Below are 20,641 nucleotides of genomic sequence, written 5' to 3' on the forward strand. Positions count from 1 at the left end.
TTAATCAAATAATTGAGGTCATGATAACTACAGGTATAAGAACATACGAGTATGTATCTAAGTGAGATATATTTCTCTACGCACAGGAGAGTAGCTATCAGTAACAAGAAGGGCAATAACTAAGGTTAGATAAGATAATGACAAGATACTAGTCTTGTTTCAAATAAAAAAGAAAAAGACTTTTCCCCCCTTTACGTGGCCTTTTGTATCCATTCTGATCTCTTACCGTTTGTTGGAAAAATGAGATCTTAAATCTATTCTACACTTGCTCTCTCCTATTATTATTATTAAAAATACACATGTGCTGATAGACATTGTCAGGTGGCACACAAGTCCCAAATAATCACAAAAGATAATAGATAAAAATCAGACTTCAAAACACAAATCTCTTTTACAAAACAAGCGAATCCCCATCCCATTTACAACCATTAATCAGCAAGAAAAAAATATAAATTAAAAAAATTAAGCTATTACATATAATACAATATACCACTCATCAATCAAATTATTACATATACAGGTATACCTTACATCTATTCTTAAAAGTATACACTCTGTTAGGAAAGGGCTCGAATATTTTTGCAGGTAAGGTGTTCCAATTAACAATTGTTCTATTTAGAAAAGAAATTTTTTTTATTTGTTCTCTGTGCCCGACATTTTACCTTAAATTTGTGATCATTTCTGCCTATAAAATTTGGATTCCCCGCCTCTTTCCTAAGATCTGCCCAAGCTTTCTCCCCCTTCAGAATTCGGGTAGTAGTTGGTAGTTTTTGAGGGGAGGCGACCGACAGCTAAGGTCATTTGCGCCATAGGGGATGGATAGGAAAGGATGAAGGGTGGAGAGAAACCCGGCGTCGGCATTAGCCTACTCTTTACGAAAGGCGCCAAGGGGTCCACAGTTTAAAGTCCCATCCGACGGACGGCGTACTCACTCAAAGTGCCCTCCACAAAGCACCTCAAGTAGGGATCGAGATACCTCTGAAAAATATTCAACACCGCCGGGATTTGAACCCGCGCCCTCAGGGTGGGAAGCCAGTTCCACAAAGTCTGCTTACTTCCCTTCTAGTTTCTAGAAGTTCCCAGCCCAGCGTTTCTAGCATGTCAGACACAATCTCCATTCTCCTATGCTTCCCCAGTACATATCGGCCAGCCTTCCTTTGCACCTTTTCCAGTTTTTTAATATGACCTATCTTATATTGTGACATATCTGGTATCTGTTATTGTGTCCTATCTTATAGTGTGACTCTCCTTCCTCTCTCCTTCCGTAGTGTGATGGAAATGTATAATATCAATTTTAATCACGTGCTACTTTCGAAGCAGCACGTGATTAATAGCAGTGTGAGCGATTTAAAATAGGGCGTGCGGTGCACGTGATTAAAAGCAGTACGTGCGATTCCCCGAGAATCCAGAGAGGAGGCTAATATGGATGGAAACAAAAAAGGGACTGCGCAACTTTGAAAATAAGTGCTACCTGCTCTGAAATTATTAGTTATGACAACCATTCAGTTGTAGATACTGTATTACTTGTATTTGCTTTTTTGACCTTTTGAGAATGTTTAATTTTAACTGATCTATGAAACTGATACAATATCAAAACAATGTATTTTCGCATTGATATATTTTAAGTTAAAGCATTAGCGTAAGTTATATAAATAAACTATATATCTTCCAAATGATTGCCAGGAGTACTACGAGTTTCAATGGCCGGAGCAGTTAAGCAGAGCTTCTGCGGTTAATGATCAAGTTCTCGCCAGAGGTTGTCATTTATTTTTCTTCCACCATAAAGGCTTGTTCTGAGTGCTAGGCATAAACATTGAACTGTAACAAGCAATGTGTCGGATTTCAATCGAACAATTCCGCCATCCCCCACCGTTTTCCAGCAGTCCACTTTGAGTGAAGTGGGCGTGGCTCACTTTCTTCCGTCACCTCACTCTTTCTTCCCATCTCTGCCACGCTCCTTTCCTATGCCCAGAGCGCTCCTGTCGTCTCCATTTACTTCTAACCTCCTTGTCTGCATCCATCTTTCATGCCTCCATTAGATTTTTTACAATTATTCTCTCTCCTCCCCCACCATGCCTAGTACTTCTTCGCTTATTTTCCTTTCCATCCATTTTACCTTTTCCATCATACTCCAAACCCACATTTCACCACCTGTCCTTCCAAGATAGGTAAACATGTTTACGATTACATTAGTGTTTAACGATTAGCATAGTCTTCCTCCTCCGCAAACACCTCATAGGTTTATTTTGTTTGCATTTATCCTAATCTGATACCTATCGCACTGATTTTCTAATGAGTCTCGGCAAATTCAAAAATCTGCGGGAGATTCCCCAGTAGTAACTTTCACAAGATCATCCGCTAATATTCATTACAATGTATCAGTTTCAAATGAGTGTAACCCATTGGCTGTCTGGCTAAATAAAGCTTTATCGTCCGCTAATCTACTTTATCGGGGGAACTAATTTTATGGATTTTCTGACGAATATCATTCCAATATCTAGTTCTTCCCATTTCTCTTTTACCATTCCCTTCACGCATCCTGTGAAAATCCCAGCTTAATTTCTTGGGAATTAATGCTAACCTTCGTCAAAATAAGAGGAATATAACTATTTGGCCTATCCTTATGGCTAATAATTAAGCCAATGATATATGAGTATTAACATTCTTAATGAACCCAAATTATCCAACTTTATGCCTCTCTCTCACAGTGTGATTGGGGGGGGGGGCGAAAATTCAAACGCGCTCCCGCTGCCGGCCCAGCGGTGACGGACCGACAGACTGGGCCTCCCATCTAGCGGCCACCATGGCAACTGGTTGCTCGAATTCCAACTCAGATGGCTCTTCGATCTTAAATGGGAAAATAATACACTCGAATTTTGACTGTTATAAATGATGAATGGCTCTTATAATGTGGGCTTTGAAGCGGATAATTGAGAAAGTAAGCCGGATATGCGCATTACTGGATCTATGTGTGAGGCACGAGATGAAGATTAAGGAAACCGAAAGTGATTCAGCCTTCTTATTCAAGCAATAAGAAGGCTGAATTTAGCATCAAATTGGGTGACTATAAATTATATTCGAAGAAGAAATTCTCTTGCTTGGGTAGTATTTGGGACGGAAATAGCCGTGTAAGAAAACGGCATTGGGAGAACAATGTTTATGTTGAAAAAGAATTTACAAAGAAATTGATGAAAGGGACCCAGGAATATAAATGCGAATAAATTATTGGTGAAAGAATTATTACGGGTTATTGTTGCGATATATTGCTCTTCCATAAAAATGAGGAGCGTGGATCAGAAGCCACAAGCTTGGAGAGGGGTCGGAAAAACGAAAGAGATGAATATAAACCAAAAAGTATCAGGCGAATGGGGGGATATGGTATGGTGTTAAATGATGAAATTTGAAGGAAGCGGAAGAAATGGATGGAAATGATATTGGACGGTGGTGGTTGTGATAACTAGGGTGTCACTGAAGGGAAAATATTACGTAGGCAAGGAATACCAAGTGAGACAATAATGTAAGTAGTTTCCAGGTAATCCGTTTACATTACATTTACGAAGCCCGATGTATATGTATATATGTATATATATATATATATATATATATATATATATATACATATATATACACACATATATATATATATATATATATATATATATATATATATATACACACATCAAGGAAAACAAGAGGCGGAAAGCGTCCGACCAATCAGACGTGACCTGAACTCCCGACCAAACTATATAAGGCGGCCAAATACCTGAGTAACGACATGCCCTGAAGACGATGGACGACTCGGCCATCGAAACGTCGGCAAACCTACGAACGTGGACCCGGTGGGAGACCCGAATAATCTTGGAATACACACATATAAACCATAAACACAGTAATCAACCCGAAAGTCCGTTTTTTTAGGTGATGGTAGAGTTCATGGTTTATATATATAAACCATAAACAATGCAAGTATACATATATTCATAATTTTATAAAATAAATTCCGTAAATTTACCGAATTGTTTTTAATTTATAGGGATTTGCAGCCATCATATCGCAGTCGCAGTTTCGCAGATACCTCGTGATTATAATAGAGAATATAAAAGACGCGACACGGGCATTAACCGTACGCAATGACATCAGTAATTCAACGAAACAAATAATAAATCTATATGAGCAATAATTATAATCATTCCAGTTGTTTCGAGAATTCAGCGAGGAGAGGTAAAATAAAGAGTAATTTCAATCTATCGCTGACGTCGGACGCACAATTAGCAAGAAATACATCTACATATACAAATCTACAATACACATGAATGAATGAAAGGTGGCCAGAACACATCTCACTTAGAAGTCTCTAAATTCCACGGGTCAGATTTTTCTAGTTTGAGAGCTGATGCACAGAGTAGCAAAAAGTTATGAATTACTGAGATTTTCAATGCGATTATATATATTTTCGACCGTAGTTTCTAAATCATTTTCAAGACAGTATTTAGAAAATACGTGTATTGAAAACCATGTTTAAATGATGGAACCGTGGTTGAAAATATATGATCGTATTGAACACTAATGGGTATCTTTCAATTGTAAATACTGAATTCCATAAAGTTAAACCAGGTACCACGTATTATTATAATGCATAAGCACTTTTTGAAACTTTTGAAAACTTCATGGTAAGTACCAAGGAAAAATTGTGAAGTCCAACGTTAATAAAATTAAATGGAGTAGGAGGTATCATCGGGGTAATATTCGGACCGTGTGCCGAACACAGCCTTCATTTTTCGTTTGCTGAAGACAGAACTGATTTAGAGTATGCCTGTAAATAGTAGAGCACCATTCTCAGACGAAGTGCTCAAGTCCCAAATGGAAGGAGAGAATTCAAATATTCTAAAAACGCCAAACGCCAACAAAACCCAAGAACAAGAAGTTATTCAAAAGACAAGAAAGACTTAGAGAATAATGAATGGAGAACTTATTTGAAGAGGTCCCAACATAACTTCATCAAATAAGAAGTTAAAGGAGTCTACAGAACCGTGAGAGACCACTTCACTGAACGCAGAGAAAATTCCAACGCCACTTGAGATGAAAATGGGAAAATCCTTTTGGAAAATACGGAGGGGAAAAAACAGTATTTGGAACAGCAGTTCGACGAAAGGAAATTCATCCAGAATACTCGAAAGGAGGAGTAACGAGTAATGAGATTTAATTCGGCGATGCAGTGAAGCAAGTGACACACCAGGAACCTAGCAAACCATCAGAATACATCGCTCGCAAAAAGAGACTTGGACCTGCCTCCAAAATTTATCCGTGGCGCATGCACTAACACCGATGACTTTTGAAAACGTAATTTTCCTCATTGCGGAAAAAAATGTGGCAGGCTATTGTAAAAGCGTTGTTACAGTTGGACTATCGGCCCATGCATTACATTATTTGTCAATAATATAAATTTACTAATGATATATGAGATCCCTCGGCTATTCTTCAGCGTCACAGCATAATAAGCAACGTGGAAGCAAAGCATTTTTCATAATCGCTCAGCGGAAGTCTCCACCCCAGCACACCAATCTTTATGAATGAGCAGTAGCATTCAAACAGTCTACTGAGTGATAATTCAGTAGATTATTTGAATCCTTATCACGGAATATTCTGGAGACACGATGATTATGCAAACTACTTATCATTTCAAATTCTCTTTGTAAAGTTTGACGCTGACATATCGGGGATAATCCATTAAATTGTTTGACGAGATAGTAATGGAAATCGATCGAAATGAGAAATCGTTTTCCCCCCTCTCTCAAATCATTATTGCCACAGCGGAGAGCGTCTCTCATCTCACGAAAGTCTCAGAGAATCGGCTAAGGAGGCAACTTCAATACCATCGGCAAACGAGCGTTTTGCACCCTAGAAGGGGACGCGGCTACAGTGGAGGGTGATCTGTTCTTTAGTCCTTTCACCAACTCCTGTCGTCCCATGACCGGTATAAGGTGGAATGGTGGGGAATGGAGCCCTAGGGATAGGAGGACTATCAGGAACCAAGTCTTTTTTGGCCGCTCATGGGGAAACATGCACTTCGAAATTTTACGTACGACACAAATAGGATAACGGATAACCAGTGACTACGGGATTAGAGGTGCCATTTTATTTTCACTATTATTATTATTTTCATTGTCTGATTTCTCTATTTGGCAGTATCGTACAGAATACTACCTTGATCAAAAAGTTCCCGGAATAACCACCGTGTGGCGCTCCCATCGTTCCGATTTGAGTTCTGTTTTTTTTTGTTAAATTGGTACATCTGTTGTTGATATTCCCTTTAAATCTTAGTGTCATAACTTGACATTTGCAAAAGTTACGTAGCCAAGAGTACATCTATCTCTGTGTGTGTTGGCGATTTTTTACAATTTCAGAAATGGATTTAAATTTGCAACAACGAACTTGTATTAAATTTTGCGTAAAAAACGGATTTAGTGGCGCACGGACGTTGGAAATGTTGGAAAAGTGTTTCGGCAACGATTCTCTAAAAAAAACGGTCGTTTACCAGTGGCACGAGCGGTTCAGAAGTGGTCGTGAGTCAATCGAAGATGATGAACGCAGTGGCAGACCATCGACATCGAAAGTCGGTGAAAAAATTGATAAAGTAAAAGAAATGTTGGTCAATAACCGCAAATTAACCATCAGAGAAATAGCGGAGGACTTGAACATTGCCTATGGATCCGCCCAAGACATTGTGGTTAATGATTTGGGTTTCCGTCGTGTAGCAGCAAAGTTGGTGCCAAAAGACCTCAATTTCATGCAAAAAAAGAGACCGTGTTGACGTCGCAAAAGACATGATTTGCGAGGCTGAATCCGATCCCACATTCATCAAAAGGATCATTACTGGAGACGAGACGTGGGTTTATGAGTACGACACGCAATCCAGACATCAGGCAAGTGAATGGCGTTCACCAAATGAGCCGAGACCAAAAAAACCACGTCGTTTTCAGTCAAAAAAGAAGGCAATGCTGACGGTTTTCATGGATTACAACGGTGTAGTGCATCATGAATTTTTGCCAGAAGGCCAGACAGTAAACAAAGAGTATTATTTGGGCGTTATGAGACGTTTGCGTGAAGCAATTCGCCGAAAGAGACCAGAAATGTGGGCAGAAAACTCGTGGATTTTGCACCATGATAACGCACCGTCGCACAGTGCTATCATTATTCGTAATTTTTTGACGAAAAATGCAACAAATACCATCCAACAGCCACCGAATTCACCTGATTTGGCTCCCTGTGACTTCTTTCTGTTCAATCGAGTTAAAAAACCATTACGGGGAACGCGTTTTAGCAGCCGAGAGGAAGTAATGGAAAAATCGCAGGAAGCACTGATGGACATACCGAAAACCGAATATAAAAAATGTTTCGAGGATTGGATCAAGCGCTGGCATAAGTGTGTTGCAGTCGATGGGGATTACTTTGAAGGGGACAATATAGATTTAGATGAATAAACTTGTATTTTTAATTTTCTGAATAAATTCCGGGAAATTTTTGATCAAGGTAGTATGATGTTAATTCTGGGTTTTCTTTTCCTATTTAATGCAGGTGCTGCAGTGAATGCATTAATTGTTGCTACTACGACTAATATATATATATATATATATATATATATATATATATATATATATATATATATATATATATATACTAGCCGAATACCCGGCTTTGCACGGGTTAGGGAGAAACAGTAATATAAATACACTACATAAATAAAAACAAAAAATTATAAAGTACAATAATACACTACTTCATACAAATTTAATAATCTTTTTTATTTAACACCTGTTTATAAACTACATTTTTTGTTTCATATCCAGGAGAAAGAATATATAAATTTTTAGGCGAACCTACTCTGGAGCAAGCAACATAAAGTTGCCCGTGGCTAAAGCATGGCGATCTTAGATCAACACCACAAAACTTTAAAGACTGTCCCTGTGATTTATTAATGGTAATTGAAAAAGCTACCCGGACTGGAAACTGTAATCTTTTAAAGTTGAAGGGAAGATCAGTTGGGATTAGAGGTATCCGTGGAATAAAAATTATTTCACCTTTTCCTTTTCCAGTTAAAATGGCTGCCTGGATTATATTTTTCATTAATTTTGTCACACACAATTGTGTCCCATTGCAGAGTTTTGGTGGATCCAAATTTCGTAATAAAATGATTGGAGATCCTACTTTAAGTATAAGGCGATGTTGTGGCAATCCAGCTGGATCAAGTGAATTTAGGAATTCCGTTGGATAATTGACGGCTTCGTCAGCATCCACTACGGTATCAACCGATTTATATTCAATCACGTCTCCTGGCAGCATGGCTAGTATCTCCTTGTTAATTTCATTAACATCATCGTTCTTAGGAGCAAGAATGGCTCTTTTTCGCAACCATTCTAAATTTTTATAATTTGGATTAACGTTGGGATAGACTGCTTGTATCATATCGCGGACAGTTTTCACCGATACACATAAATCTGATGACAATTTTATCATACCATATGCTTCAATAACTAATCTATCTTCTCCAATCTCCAAAAGTTAATTTGCAAAATTTTGAGCATTCCCATCTCTTAAGAGGATTCGCATGTTTTGTTTAAGGCTAATTTCTTGGACATGATTCCATAGAACAGAATGTTTTAAACAGGCATAAATTTCATCGGCTGGAGTCGATTTTGGAATGACAGGCAGAGTTTGATGGAAGTCTCCACACAGGAGTACCAGAGCTCCTCCCATTAAACTGCAGTTTCCTCTAAGATCTTGAAGTGTTGCGTTGAGGGCCTCAAGAGATTTTTTATGAGCCATCGTACACTCATCCCATACTATCAATTTACATTCTATAAGAACTTGTCCCTGGCCGCTTGTTTTATTTATATGACATGTGGGATTTTCTTGTCGGGAAATATTAAGTGGCAACTTAAGGGCAGAGTGGGCTGTTCTTCCTCCTTCCATTAATGTCGCTGAAATACCTGAAGATGCAACGGCTAGAGCAATTTCTCCATGAACCCTGATTTCAGCGAGAACTAAATTAATTAAAAATGTTTTTTCCGTGCCACCAGCAGCATTAAGAAAAATGATACCTCCTTCATGTTTATCTACTTGATCCATTATTGTTTCGTACGCGAATTTCTCATCTTCATTAAGAAGTGGCTTTTTATCCGCGATGCATGCTTCTAAGTCTAAGACATTGTAGGTAGTTTCACGTATATAATCTGGATAAAATACACCCTGTTGATCTTGTACAGGTGCAAAAAGACCGAGTTCCACTAAAGTCTTGTTAACCATGGTGATTCACTTTTCCTCCAAAATAATCAAAGTTTTATTAAAAATGTCGGAGTTAAACGTAATATCCAATGTAAGATTTTCACTTCGAACTTTAGCCAGTATATCCTCACTCATTGATTCTTTATATTTTTCCCATAATGTTTTTGGGTTAGATGGATTACATGAGGTTATTATGATGGCAAACAAAATTCAGATTTGTCCTGGAAGAGAAATCAAACTGGCCTCTCGCAATGAGTCATCCCAGTGTTGATCTCCTTCTAGCAACCCTAAATTCTGGCAAGCTTCTCTGAATGTCTCGCATATTTCTCCGTTTACCGTTCTTAATTCTGCAAATGAGCGAGGTCCTCTAATGGTATGTAGAAGCGTTCTTAAAAAATAGCATTCGGCGTTGTTAGGATGGACTGTGTAGACTCGGCCCAATGCGTCACATGAATAAATACTATTCTCAGGATCAAAGTTGCCCATTTTTCTTCTACAAAAGACTTTCCTTGATGTATTCCACGTATAATATCTCGGCAATTCTGAATACAATAGTGTTCTTGCAAAAGTATCCTGCTGGCATAGTTGGAAAAATGCTGTTTCTATGACAGCAAAAAAGTAAACAAATTACATACATACAAACAAACACTCTCCTTTATATATATATATATATATATATATATATATATATATATATATATATATATATATATACACACACACACATAAATTAGATGTTTGTGAGAGCGTTTGATTAATTTCAAGTGTGAAACATCTAAAAATTTAAATTTTAAATTTTATGTTAAAAATAAAATGCATAAGTATTTATTTGGGAAGCTATACGTTAAACTCAGTATTTTTAGTAGCTTATGATCATGGGATTTATGAAGGCCAGAAGTAATTTTTTCTAATTATATAAACAAATAATCAGTTATTATTTTCTACATTTTTTATTACGGTGCTACCGGTTTAAAAATTTCACTGTCATCATCTAGTTATAACAGCATTAGTGTGATGTCCGTCATATTATGATCAATTGTTGGAGGGAGGGAGCGAAAGGGAAGGGATAGGAAGGGGAGAAATTTAAGTAAAAAGGGCAACTTCTAAGAGATATAGGAGAGATAATAGGGCCGTGCGAGGAAAAAAATGCTTAAAAATGGAGATGGAGGGAAAGTTTACAAATCCAAAGATATAAAGGTGGAGGAAGGGAAATGGACATTTGTAGTAGGGAAGGAAATTTATTAAAAATTCCATTAAACCATTACTCATTTTTAGCTTTCACAATTTCACTATTTCCAAGTAATCCAATTTCCCACATTTTCAGTCTAAATGCAAGGAATCAGATTTTTAATCACTCTCGTGTTTACAGTTCCAAAAGTGTTTGACCAAGTTCAAGGGCACCTCACCTTTATCCAAACACTTAATATGTTCATTTAACCTCGTTCTAATTTTTCTACTTGTTTGATCAATATATTTGGCAGGTAAGTGTTGCAATGTAATGCTTAGGCCCTACTTCTCTCGAAAGATTCAAACTTAGTGTCAAAGATTATAGAATTGTGATTTGTTAAATACTTTTAGATTAAATAATACTTTACTCACTATTCTCTGGGGAAAAGCATTACCAAGGATATGAGAGTAAGTCAGAGTAGGTAATCAAGCTTGTTTGAATTGGAAGTTTCCCCTAAAGGTATGGTCCCTCGCGGGGGACCTTGCAAACGAAGGCAGCGATCTGCCGCAGTCTATTTGCCAGGATTATGTCCAACTGACCTAATTTGGATGCATTTCCACTTTATGATGATCCTTGTACTCATTACCTTAATGGCTGGTAAACTAGCATCCTCTACCCGAGGGCATTTTGAAAGCTGAAGGGTAAAAAATGTAAAATGAAACTGACTCACTTGATGAAGAAATGAAAATTTTCAGAACTCGAATTGCTTCGTTGTTATATCTATTAGATTCCCACAAAATCGGCCAGGGTTAAGTGACCGGCCCTTGCGTATCCCTCGGCTTTGGTGGGAATTCAAAGGATCGATTTCAGCTTGTTTGTACATTTCAATTTAATTTGGCAAGACTATTCCTAGAGACCGTCGATGTGTATACACGTGCAAGAGGAAAAATGGGATATCACCGATTTATTTTTGATATTAAGACCCTAAAAATCCTTTCAACCTAACCTAATGGCCAATGCAATCGTTCCACATTAATTGCTTCCCTTGACTCATACATATTTGCTGAAAAGTGATGCAATTTACTCAAAATATTAAGAGTCATAATTTCCTCAAAGCGATGCATACTACCAAAATTAATTTTCATATTTTCTTCAAACGAATATATTTTTTTATTTCAAATTTCGTGCGGACGCAGGTTAACACCCAATGAACTCAGAAGTTGGAAGTAAAATTTCTACCCGTTTTAAATGAATAGGTAATGGCATTTACTTTTAATTAATATAAGAAATGAGATGAAATCAAGTTCTTATATATCCCTGGTAGGTCGCGGTAGTCCAGGGGTAGAGCTTTGGGCTCCTGACCAGGGGGCCTGGGTTCCCGGGAAAGTTTCTCTAGGCACCTGCAGTTCCACCCAAGCTATGTGATTTTTCGGGTACCAAATCTTCCTGTGAAACCATAACCGGCACAGGGAAAGTAACTGGCCCCCCTACCCTGATGTGTGAATTTCACACGCCGTCGGGCTTAGTACTGGGTAAACTCTACCATCACCTACCAAACCGACCTTCGAGTTGATTACTGTTTTTATGGTTTTATATTTCTCTGGCAGTAATGAAAAATCAGTATATCCGAAAGTAGCTTCTGATTTTGGGTTGTTAATCATTAGAATATTTAATGTTAGGTGAAACTTACTACCTTGATCAAAAATTTCCCGGAATTTATTCAGAAAATTAAAAATACAAGTTTATTCATCTAAATCTATATTGTCCCCTTCAAAGTAATCCCCATCGACTGCAACACACTTATGCCAGCGCTTGATCCAATCCTCGAAACATTTTTTATATTCGGTTTTCGGTATGTCCATCAGTGCTTCCTGCGATTTTTCCATTACTTCCTCTCGGCTGCTAAAACGCGTTCCCCGTAATGGTTTTTTAACTCGATTGAACAGAAAGAAGTCACAGGGAGCCAAATCAGGTGAATTCGGTGGCTGTTGGATGGTATTTGTTGCATTTTTCGTCAAAAAATTACGAATAATGATAGCACTGTGCGACGGTGCGTTATCATGGTGCAAAATCCACGAGTTTTCTGCCCACATTTCTGGTCTCTTTCGGCGAATTGCTTCACGCAAACGTCTCATAACGCCCAAATAATACTCTTTGTTTACTGTCTGGCCTTCTGGCAAAAATTCATGATGCACTACACCGTTGTAATCCATGAAAACCGTCAGCATTGCCTTCTTTTTTGACTGAAAACGACGTGGTTTTTTTGGTCTCGGCTCATTTGGTGAACGCCATTCACTTGCCTGATGTCTGGATTGCGTGTCGTACTCATAAACCCACGTCTCGTCTCCAGTAATGATCCTTTTGATGAATGTGGGATCGGATTCAGCCTCGCAAATCATGTCTTTTGCGACGTCAACACGGTCTCTTTTTTTGCATGAAATTGAGGTCTTTTGGCACCAACTTTGCTGCTACACGACGGAAACCCAAATCATTAACCACAATGTCTTGGGCGGATCCATAGGCAATGTTCAAGTCCTCCGCTATTTCTCTGATGGTTAATTTGCGGTTATTGACCAACATTTCTTTTACTTTATCAATTTTTTCACCGACTTTCGATGTCGATGGTCTGCCACTGCGTTCATCATCTTCGATTGACTCACGACCACTTCTGAACCGCTCGTGCCACTGGTAAACGACCGTTTTTTTTAGAGAATCGTTGCCGAAACACTTTTCCAACATTTCCAACGTCCGTGCGCCACTAAATCCGTTTTTTACGCAAAATTTAATACAAGTTCGTTGTTGCAAATTTAAATCCATTTCTGAAATTGTAAAAAATCGCCAACACACACAGAGATAGATGTACTCTTGGCTACGTAACTTTTGCAAATGTCAAGTTATGACACTAAGATTTAAAGGGAATATCAACAACAGATGTACCAATTTAACAAAAAAAACAGAACTCAAATCGGAACGATGGGAGCGCCACACGGTGGTTATTCCGGGAACTTTTTGATCAAGGTAGTATTAAACGAACTCAAAGCCGATTGTTTCAGTACCGAGGCCTCGTCAGTTATTAACAATTCAGCACATGTTTATTTTAGTCACTAATTAGGTAACTAAAAGATAGGAACACAGAGAACGCTATTACGAGCATTGAATCGAGTTAATTCGGTAGAATTAATTAATTATACAGGGTCCGTACAATAAGTATCGCGACTGGTTCGCTGTAGCCTCAACGGAGATGTGGATGAGGGTTCGACCGGTCGGCCCGGTAGAGGGATCCCCCACCACTCAGGCGCACTCTAGTTCAGTCGCCTCCGGGCATGCGTTGAGACAGGAGGTGGATTTTTGTGACGTGCGATTGTTTGTAGTGTCGTCGCGCCAGCATCGAGCAACGCTACGCTGTAAAGTTTTGTTTTAAACTCGGGAAATCCGCGTCGGAGACCCTTGAACTCATTAAATAGGCTTATGGGGATGGTGTCGCATTAATGCTCAACCGAAAATAAAGAAACTTAAACAGGAAAACGTCATTTCAAATACATATACATTATTTCACATCGAAGAAATTGCCTGACATTGGTGACCTATTTGAATAAAAAGCTAGGTACAGGTGATATTCCGCCTGCGCTAGACTTGGGCTCGTATTCTTAGATGCCATTACACTACATGCGTCACATTGTGACGTATTTAGTGCAGATGAGTACATGTAGTGCCGCCTAACGAACACTAAACCGTGCATAACAATGGCGGCCAAGTTCGTCTGCCTCACTCCTCGGCGATATTTTAGGTTTGATTCAAAATCAAGCTATTTAATAGAATTTTCTAATTTTCGGAAACAGCAGAAGTATTTTGGAGCAGCCATTAATGTCGATAACGAAATATTTCTACAGAAATACATGTATGCTATCATCACTGTCTATTTCATGCTATTGATATCTTTGTGTAATAATTCCACAGTTTCAAAACTATGGAATTCTGCGAAGTTCCGTCATAATTTAATTCAGTGTTTTGCTCAAAAGGTTATCACGCGACAAACGAGCCGAACCTTTTGAAGTTTGTTCGCTTATCGTACGCATATTTACGTTTGCATGGGCCATGTTTCTCTTTTGGTAGTAATTATTCTGAGTTATAAATCGCTCATGAGTTTATTTTACCTTTCTCTTGAAATTTCCTCGTGCTCCAATGACGTCATTTTCATTTATAAATTTTAAGCTTTGACGAAGTCAATAATCCAACTTCCGACTCCTCAACCCGAGTATTTTTCTGTTTTATATTTCGTCTAGGTATCTTCTCATTACGGGTCATCTTTATAGGTTTTGTTAATTTTTTAGCACTCTTAAGCGAAAAGATTATATCATATAATGAAAATTATTGTGCGCAATAATTTTTCAATTAATTTTAATACGAAAGGTAGATATCTTCTTTTTTATGGGCCTATTTCATTTTTCACGCTTTTGTATGATCACACTAACAACTGGTTTAAAACTTTTCATGGAATACCCAAAATATGCCAAATCATGAACCCAGAAGCCAATTTGCATTCATTTCGGTTATTTAGGCTGTCAATTTCCTGTTGGCTTACTAGTCAATGTACTGTACTCGGTGATTAGTTATGACTGGTTAGTTGGTGACTGGTGACACTGGAGACAGTTAGACTGGTGACTAGTTATCTACTAAAATACATGTTGAGAATAAGCACTGTTGAGTTTCGCAGGAAAAAATCTTTTCATCATAATTATCTTAAATTCTAGCAGCGTATACTATTGTATATTAAGTTCATGCACATAATAAATGAGGCTATACGCTGCAAAGGTTTCCGTACGAATTTCAGAAACAAACAAACATAAATATGTATCTATCAACTAGTACCCTTGCATCATAGGACTAGCATAGAATAGCCTGTCAGAGGAAAAGATTTTTACCACCGTCAATATTGAATGCGCTTGAATCAATCAAGGGGAGAATACTAAATGCATGCTAGTGACTTTTTCCTCGCGGTATTATAAATTAGACGAATACATCATACAAGTAACACTATCACAACCCGGAGCTGAAATGAATTCGGGAGTTAAAGCATAGAGTTTTCTCTCCTAGAACGAACATAAAGCTAAATAACGGAGGTATATTATCGTACTAACTCATTAATGTACTCCTTAAGGTACTGAATGAAACTAATTAAAATTCAGTTACGTAGGAATCATGGTAGTTCTCTAGGAGAGAAAACTCGATGCAGGAGGGCTTTTGACAAGGAAAAGAATAGAGCTGGACACATTCATAAGGTGAAATAAGTACTGATAACAATTACCACTAATTAAGAGATGAAAAAACAGGTGCCAGTGAAAATACTCATTTGGATAAACCAAGTAGCCGTTCTTCATGCAACACCGATACAGGTTGGGGATTTGGGAGGTTGTAGTCCAGCATTATAGCTTCTAAATAGTTGATAGTATAAATGAAAACAACAATAAAATGAAATAAAATAGTTCCGTATAGTAATTCATAGCTAACATGAACTATTTTCCCACGAACAAAGAATTTCGTTTTTACATTTTTCATATTTTTCTTTTGATCATCGCCCTTCAGTATCCGTCCTCTTAAATTTCCAATATCAGTGTAATTCGAAGTTTCTTCGGGGTTAAGTTCCCATTTACAAACTCTGTTTTGGCTGGTAGCACCCCAGTCCAGTCCAGTCTCGTCATAATTCGAGGATAATGTCATTGATATTCAGACAGAAAAGGTAAAATGTAGTAAGAGAGTTCCCATCACGAGAGGTCTTGCAGTTTGCGGATTAGTAGCAGAAGCATCGCACCCAATCCAGTCCATGCCACCTGTGCCTACCTTGCGTCGTATCATTTATAATACGGGATTTCAGTCTTCGATATATCTCTAGCATAAATATATGAATTAATTATGTTAAAATTCACAGCGAAATCTTATCAACCATTACAATAAGGTCGTGAACGAGTGGAAAGGCTCCCATGACAATTCGAAACCTTGGATGAGAGCCGCTGGATGCACGGGGTTTAGTTGTATGATTTAGCATCCAGGAAAAATGCAAATCACGGAGACTAAAATGTTAAATAAGAGCCAAAAATAAGTACGTTTACGGCCAGCTCTGGGTAAAATAAAGCCCAAAATTTAAAAATCCGATTCAAAAATTTAAAATTAACTCAAGAGTATTAGCAGAATTATACCCAGATAGACCTCAGTATGCACTGAGAATTTTTGACGTCAAATAGAGCATAAGGGGAAAGAGCATAATTGATACTTTAGAGGCATGTGGGCATCTACATTTCAAATTGTTTCTAACATGCTTATATATATACATATACACATACACATATATATACATATACACATACACATATATATACACATACACACACACATATATATACACATACACACACACATATATATACACATACACACACATATATACACATACACACACACATATATATACACATACACACACATATATATACACATACACACACATATATATACACATACACACACATATATATACACATACACACACACATATATATACACATACACATACACAAACTCCCGGTGTGGAGTTTTGTAGCTTCTCCCATCCGGCGCCTCCCCAGGTTGCGGATAGGGGAATGCTCGCTAGAAATAGAGGGTACCGGGGAAATAAAATACCCGGGGCGGACAGAAAAGCTAAATAGGGGAAGGAACCCCGAAAATAAACCAATTATGGTAGTCCAGCAGAAGGAATTAGTTACGGTGCAGGGGAGGGATACCCCAGTACCGGCGCTGTTAGGGAGTGAGCAAGCGGGCTCCCAGGCGTCGTCATCCAATGACCGCAGTGTTGCAGGGGTTGGTCACTCGGCCCCTGTAGCATCTAATGCTACAAGTGACACCAAGGTGAACAAATATAGTGAAGTATCACTTGAAGGGGCTGAACATCTTGTTCTGCATATGACAAGTGAGGAGGAGAAGAAACAGCAGCTGCAGAATTTGTTGGAATTGCATGGCGGCTTGCTGCAGGAATTGGGCGAATTTATTAGAGGAAAGTCCAATGTCCATAAGGCCATCCACAGTAAGGTGGCGAGTCTGACATCCAGTTGGCATCGGATTGCGGAGTTCGGCGGAACAACGAAGGTTGTCGAACAGAAGCCGATAAGGTTTGCAGCAGGTACACGACCCACTTCTACGCAGACCAAGAATGTGGAAGACAAGGCTACAAATACGACATCTACCCAGACCCGGCGCGAGAAACGAGGTGTGCGGGAGAGCAATACAGGGGCTGCGGAGCCAGGGGGATCTGAAAAGGGTCTGCGCGTAATTGCAGCGGGAAGCGGGAGAACTCAGCTGATGCCGCAGCCGGCGGGTCAGGTGGAAGTTAGGGAAAAACAACTAGAGGAGTATCCGCAACTTGTAGCACCGGAGGAAAGAGAAGGTGAATGGCAGGTACAGAATAAGAAGAGGAGGCCTCAAAAGAAGGACAAGCTAAAAAATCCGCAATGGCCGGCCAAACAGCGCAGAAGGGTCATGCCGAATGCGCTCATTGTTGAGGCGAAAGCCGAAATGAGCTACGCGGAAATCCTAAGCCATATGAAGAAAGACCAAGCGCTGAATGATGTAAGCACCTCAGTGCATAGGATCCGTAGGACAAAGGGCGGTGGTTTGCTCTTTGTTCTTACGAAGGAGAGCACCGAAAAGGCGTCTGAACTGTGTTCTGTCATGGAGAAGGCTCTGGGTGGGAATGCCACCATCAAGTGTAAAACGCAAGAGCTGGATGTGGAAATTAAGGACATGGACGAAGTTACTACAAAGGAAGAAGTTTTGGAGGCCATCCAGCGCGACCTTGGCGAAGGCTGTGGCATAACGCTGGCATCGGTTAAATCCCTCAGATTCACGTACGACAGAACCCAGACTGCGGTCGTAAGACTGTCAGCACTGGTGGCCAAGAAGCTCTTGGAGCGTGAGCGCATCCGCATTGGATGGACCTCTTGCCGTATAAGAGAGATAGTGAGGCCCCTGAAGTGCTTCAAGTGCTGGGGCTTTGGCCATCTGTCTAGAAACTGCAAAAGTGAAGTAGACAGGTCAAGATGCTGCATCAAATGCGGTAAAGAAGGTCACAAAATCGCGGAGTGCAAGGCGGATGCGCACTGTGCCCTATGTGATGGCAAATGTGACATGGAGCTTGCTAGCCATATAGCAGGCAGTCGTCGATGCCCGGTGTATGTGCGGGCACTCCAGGTTGCTGGTAAGCTCAGGAAATGAGGGTACTGCAGCTAAACCTCCAACATTGCAGGGTAGCACAGGATCTGCTCATGCAGACGGTGCGGGAGCTGAAGCCGGACCTGGCCATCCTCTCGGAACCCTACAGGCATCTGGATAACCAACCTTGGGTGTTCGATGGAACTGGAAAGGCTGTGATCTGGTCCTGCGGGAGGTCTCCATTTCAGGATACTGGCTGCCAGACGGACCAAGGTTTTGTGAGAGTAAAGGTCCAGGGTGTACATTTTTACAGCTGCTATGCACCACCCAGTTGGACTCTGGACGAGTTCCAGGATTTCCTTACCATGCTGGTTTCAGATGCGAAGGATCGCTTCCCGGTAGCCATTGCCGGCGATTTCAACGCATGGGCGATGGAGTGGGGCAGCAGGAGGACGAATGCAAAGGGGCAAGCCCTGCTTGAGGCTTGGTCGGCCCTAGATGTGGTCCTACTCAACACAGGTAGTGAGCCAACCTTCGTCAAGGGAGAGTCCTCATCTATAATGGACCTCACCTTTGTGAGTAGTAGTCTAGTGAAGGGAGACCGTTTCTCGTGGAAGGTGCAGGACATTTACACCCACAGTGATCATCAGGCCATACTGTGGGAGATAAATGAGGATGCGAAGCGAGGGGCGAAACCACCAAGATCGAACTCAAGGGGCTGGAGAGCCAAGCTGTTCCAAGCTGATCTCTTTTGCGAGGCATTGAACACTAGTCCTGTGAATTATGGAGACGCGACGGAAAAGGTGGAGGAGGTCATGCGAAGGGTAACTGAAGCATGTGATGTAACTATGCCGCGGAAGAACTATAATGACAGTCGACCTTCGGTACACTGGTGGAGCGAAGGGATTGCAAGTCTTCGAAGTAAGTGTCACCGGGCCCGTAGACTAGCTCAACGGGCCCGAGGGAAGCCCACGTTTGCCACAATGGAGGAAAAGTTCAAGGACGCTAGAAAAGAACTCAAGGCCATCAAGGAACAAAAGGCCATCAAGGAAGCCAAAACCGAGAGCTGGAAAGAGCTTATCAGTGAGGTTGACAGCGACCCGTGGGGCAGGCCATATAAGGTTGTCATGAGTCGACTGAAGAGCCAGCCCATGCCATCGCCTACCTGTCCAGTGCTACTCGGGAGAATTGTATCAACTCTGTTCCCTGAACAGAAAGAGGAGAGTTATGATATCGAGGAGAAGGCAGACGGGGAAATTCCAGCCATCACGGAAGAGGAGATGGTCACTGCAACAGCAAGGGTGAAAAACAACAAAGCTCCTGGCATTGACGGAATCCCAAACGTGGCCCTGAAGATAGCCATCAAGGCTGCACCTGCGATGTTCCTTGATATGTATAATACATGTCTCGAGGAAGGAAAATTCCCGGATAAATGGAAATGGCAGAGACTAGTTCTACTGCCTAAAGGAAAAAAGCCTCCGGACGAACCATCATCGTATCGTCCGCTCTGTATGTTGGACACGGTTGGAAAAGTCTTCGAAAGGATCATTTATAACAGGATCGAGGATGTCGTGGATCCCTTGCTGGCGGAAACCCAGTATGGTTTTAGAAAATCCCGCTCTACGTTGGATGCCATAAGCGAGGTGGTCAGTACTGCAAAAGACGCAATATCAGGAAAAAGGTATACAAGAGGCTCCAAGCAGTACTGCTTGATTGCCACACTAGATATCAAAAATGCCTTTAATTCAGTGAGTTGGAAGTGTGTCATGGAGGCTCTAAAGGGGTTTAATGTCCCATGGTGTCTTCGGAGGATGGTGGCGAGTTACCTACATAACAGGTTTCTAGTGTACAACACAGAAGACGGGCCGAAGACGTATAGAGTGACTGGAGGGGTTCCCCAGGGCTCAGTCCTGGGGCCACTCCTGTGGAACATCCTCTACAATTCGGTACTGCTGCTGAGACTACCGCGCGAGGTGCGCCTCGTGGCATTCG

The sequence above is a fragment of the Hetaerina americana genome, unplaced genomic scaffold (assembly GCF_022747635.1).
Source record: "Hetaerina americana unplaced genomic scaffold, ioHetAmer1.1.p SCAF_33, whole genome shotgun sequence".
In the NCBI taxonomy this organism is placed as follows: Eukaryota; Metazoa; Arthropoda; class Insecta; order Odonata; family Calopterygidae; genus Hetaerina; species Hetaerina americana.